A 9,282-nucleotide genomic window follows, 5' to 3' on the forward strand; every position below is an offset into this window, starting at 1 on the left:
GGGAAGCTGGGGATATGGGGAAATGAGAGTTCCAGTGGCACCCTGCCCAATATGGATTCCACCTTCTACCTCAAAGTTACCTTAGAGCTCCCACCAGAGGACTCAGGTGCAGGTTATAGTTGTGTGGTAGAACACAGTGAGCTGAAGACCCCTGCTATGTATTCAGGTCAGTGCTTCAGCCAGACACTCTCATCACATCCCCAACAGACTAGACCCCAGAATGTAGTTCCATTCCCTCCCTCCTTTTTTCACTGAATGCACACCCACTTACATTCTACCCATTGCTGCTATAGTTCCTGGAAAGCCCACTGTGGAGAAGTCTTCGGTCTTAGCAATGAGTATTGTATTGGCCATCATCCTACTGCTGGGCTGTGCTGGGGCCTTTATCATCTGGAAGAAGAGGAAGACAGGTATGTACATAAGGAGAGAAAGTTGATAGGAGGTTACATGATGGGAAGCTCCCAAGGAGAGGGAAGATACTAGTATTAGCACAACCTTATAGGAAAGTGTTTTGAAAAGAGAATGTCAGAATCTTAGGGCCAAAGTGAGGTACAGAAGTTCTATAATCCAAATCATTCCTAGTCAAAAAACTCCTCCAGAGCATCCTGAGCAGTTAATCTCTCCAAGACTTGGTTTTCTTACCTGAAAAAAAGGAGATAATAATAGCACTTACCTCACAGTAAAGCCTCAGTCAACTTTTAAGTGCCATATTGATGCTAATAATTGTTATGATTCTATTAATACAGTTGGAAACCACTTTAGATTTCTTTTTTTTTTGCTGTCACATCAAAGCTAAGTCACATTGTTGACTTATATTAAGTTTTCAGTCCACTGAAATCCCAAGGTCTTTCTTTTCCACAGAAAACATTGCATGTACACACATATGTCATAATTACTGACATTTTAATTTTGTTGTTTTTCATTTTTTAATTTAATTTTAATTTTTAATTATTCCAAATGTATACAAAATCAAAAAAAGCATTTTCAAATACAAAGAAAAAGAATGTAGTACACAGATAAATAAAACATCTCCTATAGGTTTAATTTACTTTTCTTCATACCTACATAAAAATCCCATCCACACATGTCCCAGGCCTTCCCTACACTCCTTGCATCACAAAGGATATTGTCAGGGAAGTCAATATGATCATATAAATTAAATCTTTTATTCATTTCTTTTCTGTTCACTTTCTATAGGTAACATTGACATTTTAGTCTTCCGTTATTATTTCTGTGGTTGTATATAATGTTCTTCTAGTTCTACTTACTTCACTGTTGACTATCCTATATCTTATTGCCATTTTAAATGCAATATGGAACTGGAAATTTATGTATTTTCCAATCTGATAAAAACCATACTTATAGCATTCATCAAGAACCTATTAGTGTACTGCTAGACTCTTATAACACAAAGGAAAAAAAACGACCCTTGCTCTGAAGAAACTCATATTCTACTGGAATGACACATGTAAAACTCCTATTAAATTCCATCTTACTATATTTTACTTGGTTCCTGAGATGTTACATGGGAGAACTAGTGGGTGGAGTAAAGTGTTTATAAGGGGAGACCCAGCAGGAAATAATACACTCAGATTCTGACTCTGGCACTGGTGGTTCTTGCTGAAGGGACACTCTAGGTCTGGTAACTCTGGCTGAAGAGATCCTCATGGACTTCTAGCTGGAGATTGGAACCTGAAGCCTGACTCTTGCTGGAGAGTGGAGAGCTTCATTTCATCAGAAGAGCACATAGAGTGGTAGTCTAGGCAACTCTCTAGCTCTTTCCTACATTTCCCTCTCTTTACCATCACTACTTTGATGTAATAAAGCTTGTAACAGCCTCATAATTTAATTTTTAATTATTACAGAGGGTTTCACCCAACTTATCACATATCATGGTAGCTCTTAGTGATTGGACTTCCCTTGCTAGATGCACACAAATCAGTCAGTCATCTCTTTCAATTCATTATGACAAATATTTATTGAGCACTTATTGTTCAAAGAGGTAGCATGGAATAGAGATTAGAAACTTTCTTAAATTTAGGAAGACTTGGATTCAAGTCTTGTCTATGACAAGCACTGGCTGCGTGATCCTGAACAAGTCATTTTCAAGGCTCTAGACAACTCTCATAGATTTCATTGCAATGGTCTCAAAACTCACTGGTAGAGGTCCTCACTGGGATTTTCCTACATCCACGACAACACAGGTCTTCTTCTGTGAAGCTTAGATATAAATTATCTTGAGAGCGATTGGCAAGAATATATCACTTTTTATACTTAATGATATTTCAAATATTAAACAAGTGTCTGGAATAACTGCCTTTTATATTAGAATGAAAGTATTAGGATGCCAATTCATACCTGGAGGTCCACTGAGTGAATATATAGCATAACTCCAGGAGCAAAGAACATGACAGAAATGACAGGCACCTCATTCTATTCTCACATAATTTTTTAAACCCTTAACTTCTGTGTATTGGCTCCTAGGTGGAAGAGTGGTAAGGGTAGGCAATGGGGGTCAAGTGACTTGCCCAGGGTCACACAGCTGGGAAGTGTCTGAGGCCAGATTTGAACCCAAGACCTCCCGTCTCTAGGCCTGACTCTCAATCCACTGAGCTACCCAGCTGCCCCCTCACATAATTTTCATCCTCTCTCCTAAGTCTCTATTTTTTGAGCTTCTTATTGCATGTAGTTTAGAGATGATAAAGTGGCATAATGACATCTATTAAAATATTATTTCAAACAATTTTTTATGAATCAGTGCTATGTCCAGATGATTCTACACAATTATGTGATCTGTAGTCTTGCTCTGGTCATTCTATTCCCATTTATGAGTTAAGATATCCAGAATATTTTGAAGTTGGTATTTATAGCTTGCAGATTTGTCATTTGTCTGTCCATAAAAGACATAGAGCTTCTGATGCAATTACTGTGGGTGTAATAACATCTTTTTATTCTAACCTTTTCCATTTGACCTTGGTAAGAAATTATCCTCAAAGAAATCATTATTCTGCTATTGCTCTATAATTGTTGTTTTTGTTACTATTATCAGTTTTTAATCATTTACCTTCTGCCTTGGAATCAATACTAAGTATCAGTTCCAAAGCAGAAGAACAGTAAGGGCTGGATAACTGGGGTTAAGTGACTTGCCCGGAGTCACACAGGTAGTAAATGTCTGGGTTCAAATTTGAACCCAAGACCTCCTATCCTAGCCCTCCACTGAGAAAACTAGATGTCTCTTTTATTATTATTATTATCATCATCATCATCGTTACTGAGAAAATTTTAGGGGCAAAGGACAGTTTAAGGAAAGTGTTTGAGGGAGGTTTTCTTCAGCATTGTAAAAATGACAAAGAAACCATCGAGGTCAAAGAGGCTTCTAAAACTGAGGAGCTCTAGTCAGATTGAGGAGTTCAGGTTCTGAACTCAGAAATGGCCCAGCGTGGAGAAAAGAAGTCAAATGAAATGTCTTCTCAAGTCCTTCAAAAGAGTGTGGATGCTCTGAAAAATTCTCTACTTATTTGGAAAAATTAATGAACTGCAATGGGAATGCAGAGGATAATAATGAAGGGTGTGGGGTGGGACTTGTAGGAAGAAAATTTATGAAAAGCAATTCCTTTGGGAAGCAACAAGAATATACGGTTTTGTGCATATCCTTTGATCCAGCAATACCACTACTATATCTGTGTCCAAAAGAAATCCAAAAAAGGGGAAAGGAGCCATTTCTACAAAAATATTTATTGCACCCCTTTTTGTGGTGGCAAAGAATTGGAAATTGAAGGACTGTACATCAACTGGTGAATGGCTGCACAAGTTGTAGTATGTAGTGGTATGTGGAATATGTAGTATGTGGAATACAATTGTGTCATAAGAAATAAGGAGCAGAGTGATTTTAGGAAAATCTTCAAAGATTTACATGAAGGGATACAAAGTAAAGTGAGCAGAAGCAGAAGAACAGTGTATGCAGTAACAGAAATACTTTTACAAGCAACTATGAATGATACAAGACAATTCCAGATACTCTTGATGAAAAATGCCATTGACCTTTAGAGAAAGAACTGATGGAGTCTGAATACAGACCACAAACTACAGTATTTCCCTTTCTCATTTTTTTTGTTTAAGATCTCTTCCACAAAATGACTAAAATGAAAATTTGTCTTACATTATTGTACATGTCAAATCTGTATCAGATTGCTTTCTGTCTCAAGAAACAGGGAGGGGTAGGAAGGAATAAAGGAGGAAGGATGGGAAAGAGGAAGAGAATTTGGAACTCAAAAAGTTTTAAATGAATGTTAAAAATGTTTTAAAATGTTTTTACATGTAACTGGGAGAAAATAAAATGTCAATTTTAAAAAACAAAGAAAGGTGAGAAAAATGAGACATAGAAAAGTTAAATAACTTATCCAAGGTTACATAAGCATGTCAGACTTGAGCTGTGATCCAAGAACATTTGACTATAAATACCATGTTTTTTGTACTATAAAAAAAGTATGGTTTCATCTAAGTGTGAGACATTTCAAAACTATGGATGCTTTTTCCACTTCTCCATTAGGATGGGACTATGATGAAAGATTAACCTAGAGACCTTTTTTCATATGTTCAACAGGTCAGCTGGAAAGATCTTTTCCTTCTACTCCTCCTGCTCCTTCCTCCTTACAATAAAGGAATAGAATATACTAATGGCAAGACTATAGGCAAGTCGATTACTATCTTCTTTGGGATTCTGCGACCATTACTACCACTGCTGTCCCTGGCTGATTTTTCTTTACAAGGGTGATTTTTGTCCTTTCATCTAGGAGCCAGGGCAGAGTTCTTTGAAAAGAAATAGGTCAGGGGAAGCTAGGTGATTCAGTGGATAGAGAGCCAAGCTTACAGTCTAGAGGACTTGGGTTCAAATCTAGCTTCAGACACTTCTTAGTTGTGTGACTCTGGGCAAGTCATTTAATCCCAATTGCCTAACCCATAGTGCTCTTCTGCCTTGGAACTGATATTTAGCATCTAAGATAGAAGGTGAGGGTTTTTTGAAAAGAAAAGAAAAGAAATGTCATGAATATCTAAGTTTTAAAATTATTGTGCATTTTACTTTAAACAGCAAGCCAAGCAAATAACCATTTAAAAGTAATAATGAATTCATATGTATAATATGCCTATAACAGTGTATTAGTTTATTCCTCAATTCATTTCAATTCAAGAAGCATTTTAAAGATCCTTAGGTAGCACAGGTGACAGAGCATTAGGCCTGCAGTCAAAAACAAACCCAGCCTCTGATACTTTTGCCTTGCTTTCCTTTGATGTAAAATGGAGATAATAATAACACCTACTTCTCAGTTTACTGTGATAATCAAATGAGATTTGCAAACTTTAAAGCATTGTAGAAGTGCTAGTTATTATTATCATTATGGTTATTTATTAAGTGCCTTCTATGTACTAGGTATATGGGAAATAAGTACAAAAAAAGGAAAGTTCTTGCCCTCAATAATCTTACTTGAATTTGAGGAAAAGAAAACAAAATATTCAAGATTAAGTGAAAAACATAAAATGTCTCTCTTTTCATCTTCTTTATTTAGGTACACATTTTTCCTTTCATACTATTGGCCTCCTCCATTAATGTCCTCTTCTGATGGCTCATCATATATGGCACTAGTGATCTAGTCTTCTCCAAGCTCTGCCACTGGAGCACAAATCTTTGCAGGTCCCACCAATCTCAAGCAACTCCATCTGTGGGACAAAATGTCTATTGTCTCATCGCCAGCCTCCTGAATTCATAAAGACTCATAACCAAGTTGTCCACTGGACCAAGTAAATTTTCACCTGCAGCAATGGTAAAGATTACCAATTAATTCATGGAGAAGTTGTGGTTTGGGTCAGTGAAGTAATTGCCCACCCACTTGCAAGCAGATCACAGATCTTTGGGTCATTAAAGAATAGCTGAGACCAACGATGTATCTGCTGTGCTTCATTCTGGTCCTCTTTTGCAAACATTCTAGAGTTTTTCCAGTGTGATTAGACATTACAGTCAAATAATCAAAGTATTCCTTATAAATTTTATATGTTGAATTTTTACCTTTCGTGTTTGATGCACATTTTTCAAATCTGACCCTGATAACCATTTGTTGTTGTGAAGTAGTTGGTCATTTTATGCAATAAACTCGGCAACCTTGATTTCCTCTCATGTTTCTGTCCAATAAAAATGAATTGACTTGTATAATGAAGATAAAATATATCATTGTCTTTTCTTCTTAACTATTCTAGATTCCGTCTCATATTTTTAACTCAGTGATCCAGACAGAACGTGTAGGAGGTTACAGTACAAAGACCAAAATTTAGGTTTCACCATACTGTTCTCTCAACATTAATGAACTCATGAATCCTTCCTCTAGTTTCCAATAGCCTGCATGTTTACTGTGCACTAATTTTGTGTGTGTTTCTTTTTCTGAAATTCCCCATCAATAAAGACAACAAAATCTACCGACGTGTATATAAATAAGAACTGAACTTGTGAGCTCGTAACTAATGCATGTCAGCACCTACTTGGCAATTTGGTCTTGGGGAGCTGACTTAGCATAGTGAAAAGTTAAATGACTTATCCAAGAGCACTAGCCATGAAGCCACGTCTTCTTGGCTCTGAGGCTAGCTCTCTAGCCATGAAGCCACACTGCTCTTGCACACATAAAGCCCTCTTAAGTACCTCATTTCATATAGAAGTAGCCCTGGGTTTTTGAAACTATTCAGTGGAAAGCCAGTCCTTCCAAACTGTAGACACTCCTAATTTGGTCCAGTGATGGGCCATGTCTGTTATTAGCCAAAGTCCAGAAAAGTCCAGCATCCATTTGGGGGAAGAGATGAATTTTTTTGGCCAACCAGATGCTGAAAAGCTATCTGATAAGTCACTGTAGGATTAGATTCTGTTCAATTGGAAAGAGATCCAAAACCCATTCAGTCATAATCCTTGAAACAGTGTTTTGAATGCCAAACAGAGGAAGTATATGTAGCCTAGAGATAATAGGGAATAAATGGAGTGTATTGAGTAGGAAGGTAGGAAGAGATAAGAAAGAGTGAGGTGTCTGTGGTGGGTGTAGGACGAAATGATTGAGGAAACAAAGGTCTGATCTTCCAAGCATGTCATTTTATTAGACAATGCATTCTAATTGCCCAATAAATCTATACCAAGCCTGCTTCTCACTTTAGGGCTAGGCCCCAAATACAGGGGGAGACAGACTTTTTGTACACTAAAAAGAAACTTTTTACACATTAAAATCAAATTGGGGGGGGGCAGCTGGGTAGCTCAGTGGATTGAGAGTCAGGCCTAGAGATGGGAAGTCCTGGGTTCAAATCTAGCCTCAGACACTTCCCAGCTAGGTGACCCTGGGCAATTCACTTGACCCCCATGGCCCACCCTTACTACTCTTCCACCTAGGAGCCAATACACAGAAGTTAAGGGTTAAAAAAAATAAAAAAATTGGGTCAATTGAGAGGAAACAATACAATATTAGGTCAACTGATTTCTAATTGGAGGAAAGATTAGGGACTTTCCAAGTTGAGAGGGCGAGGGATATAATTTTCTGAATTCAGAAAAAGATATGTTCTACTCCTCCCCAGGTATCTACAAACAACCTAAAGAACATAGAAATACTAATTGATTGATTACTGTGGGGTCAGTTTTCAGACAAAATATGGGTTGCTTGAGATGTAAGATTGTGAGAAAACTCCTTGCATCAGTCTTTGGGTCTGGTCATGCTTTCATACACTGGAGAAAAAAGTAGGAGAGAAGGCATGTGGACAGAAAAAAGAGCCTCCTTTTCTAACCCACAACCTAGATGGCCAGGGCATTCCATCCTATACACTCTCCTTCTACCTCTAGGGAGGATTTCATTTCTTCCCATTCCTCCCTCTGCTCCTACTTTTCAGTCCTTTGAGAATTTCCCTCCCTGTGGCAACCTCATATTGCTTCCAGAAAAGTCTGCTCTTCACCAGAGGCTGATGAGTCTCCCGCTTGCCATGCTATCTCTAGGGTGGATGACTATTATTCATGTTTAGTGAAGTGAGAGCACTATGTCCAAAGGTGGCTTGTAGGAGAAGAAGGTCACGGTTGTTTCTCAGGGGGAACCCCAAAGAGGAAACACAGGTCTTCCAAGAAATCAACAGAAAAAATGTAGCATTATTAGATATCATTATGTTACTCGTTAGAACATGTATGTCTAGATCGTGGATATCAACCTGAGGTTCAAGTTTTAAATTAGCCTTAATCACTAAATGTGCTGAGCAATGAACTGATCGGCAATTATTTACCTCCTGTGTTTGGAGCTCTAAGCATAAAGGGACAAAAAAAATGCAATCTCTATCCTTGAGGAACCTATATATGTGGCAGCCAGGTGGTACAGTGAACAGAGTAATAGGCTTGGAATTAGAAAAACCTAAATTCAAATCCTTACTAATTGTATGGCCCTGGGAAAGTCATCCAACTTCTGTCTGCCTCCCTTTCCTCCTATATAGAATAGAGATAATATTAACTCCTTCCTCCTAGAGTTTTTGTGAGGATAAAATGAGATAATAGATGTAAAGTACTTAATTAGCTATTTTTCTTACAAAGAAAATGAAGCCATAGTTAACAATGAAAAAAACACAATGTAGTAGGAGGGAAGGAGGACTAACAGCTCTCAGGGGGATCCATAAAGGTTTCAGGTAGAAGGTGGCCCTTGAACTCAGTCCTTTTTTTCAAATCCTTACCTTCCACCTTGGAATTGTTATGAGTAAGATTAGATTAGCTAGTTATTAGGTATTAATTATATATTGATTAGGAAGTACCTAGCAGGAAGGAGCTGGAGCTGGGAATTCCAGGTTGGAATGAAGGAGGAGGAAGTCTATGTGTGTTCTGTGTGTAGACTCCATGAGTGGTAGGCAAAAACTGTTGCCAGCCTGGGAGACCTCAGAGCAAAGGACACCTTGCATCCTTTTCCCCCGGGATCCTGTGTGGTGTGGCATTTAAGGAAAGAACAAGAGAAGAGGACAGTGCTCCAAGCAAACCCCTTACTGCTTGGTTCCTGAGACAACTGTAGCTCCTGGCATCCAGACATCATCAGTGGATTGCAGTGAGAAATCCCAAAGCCACAAAAGCCCCAGCTGTACTCAAGCCTGGCAGGTTCCAGGTTTGAGGCAGAAACCAGAAACCCAGAGACTCCAGTATAGCTCCTTGGGCCCTGTTAGTTAAATAGCTTAGATTAGTGTAGTTGAATAAGTCCTTCCCTGTCCCTTTGGGTTTTGTTATTAGGTGTTAAGATTTTAGAG

At 38.2% G+C, this 9,282-nt stretch overlaps 1 pseudogene; it reads left to right on the forward strand.

Moving 5' to 3' along the window:
- Positions 1-4,659, forward strand: part of LOC123233114 — a 69,196-nt pseudogene extending 64,537 nt beyond the window's left edge.
- Positions 4,660-9,282: the final 4,623 nt, after the last annotated feature.

The sequence above is a fragment of the Gracilinanus agilis genome, chromosome 2, assembly GCF_016433145.1.
Source record: "Gracilinanus agilis isolate LMUSP501 chromosome 2, AgileGrace, whole genome shotgun sequence".
NCBI lineage: Eukaryota > Metazoa > Chordata > Mammalia > Didelphimorphia > Didelphidae > Gracilinanus > Gracilinanus agilis.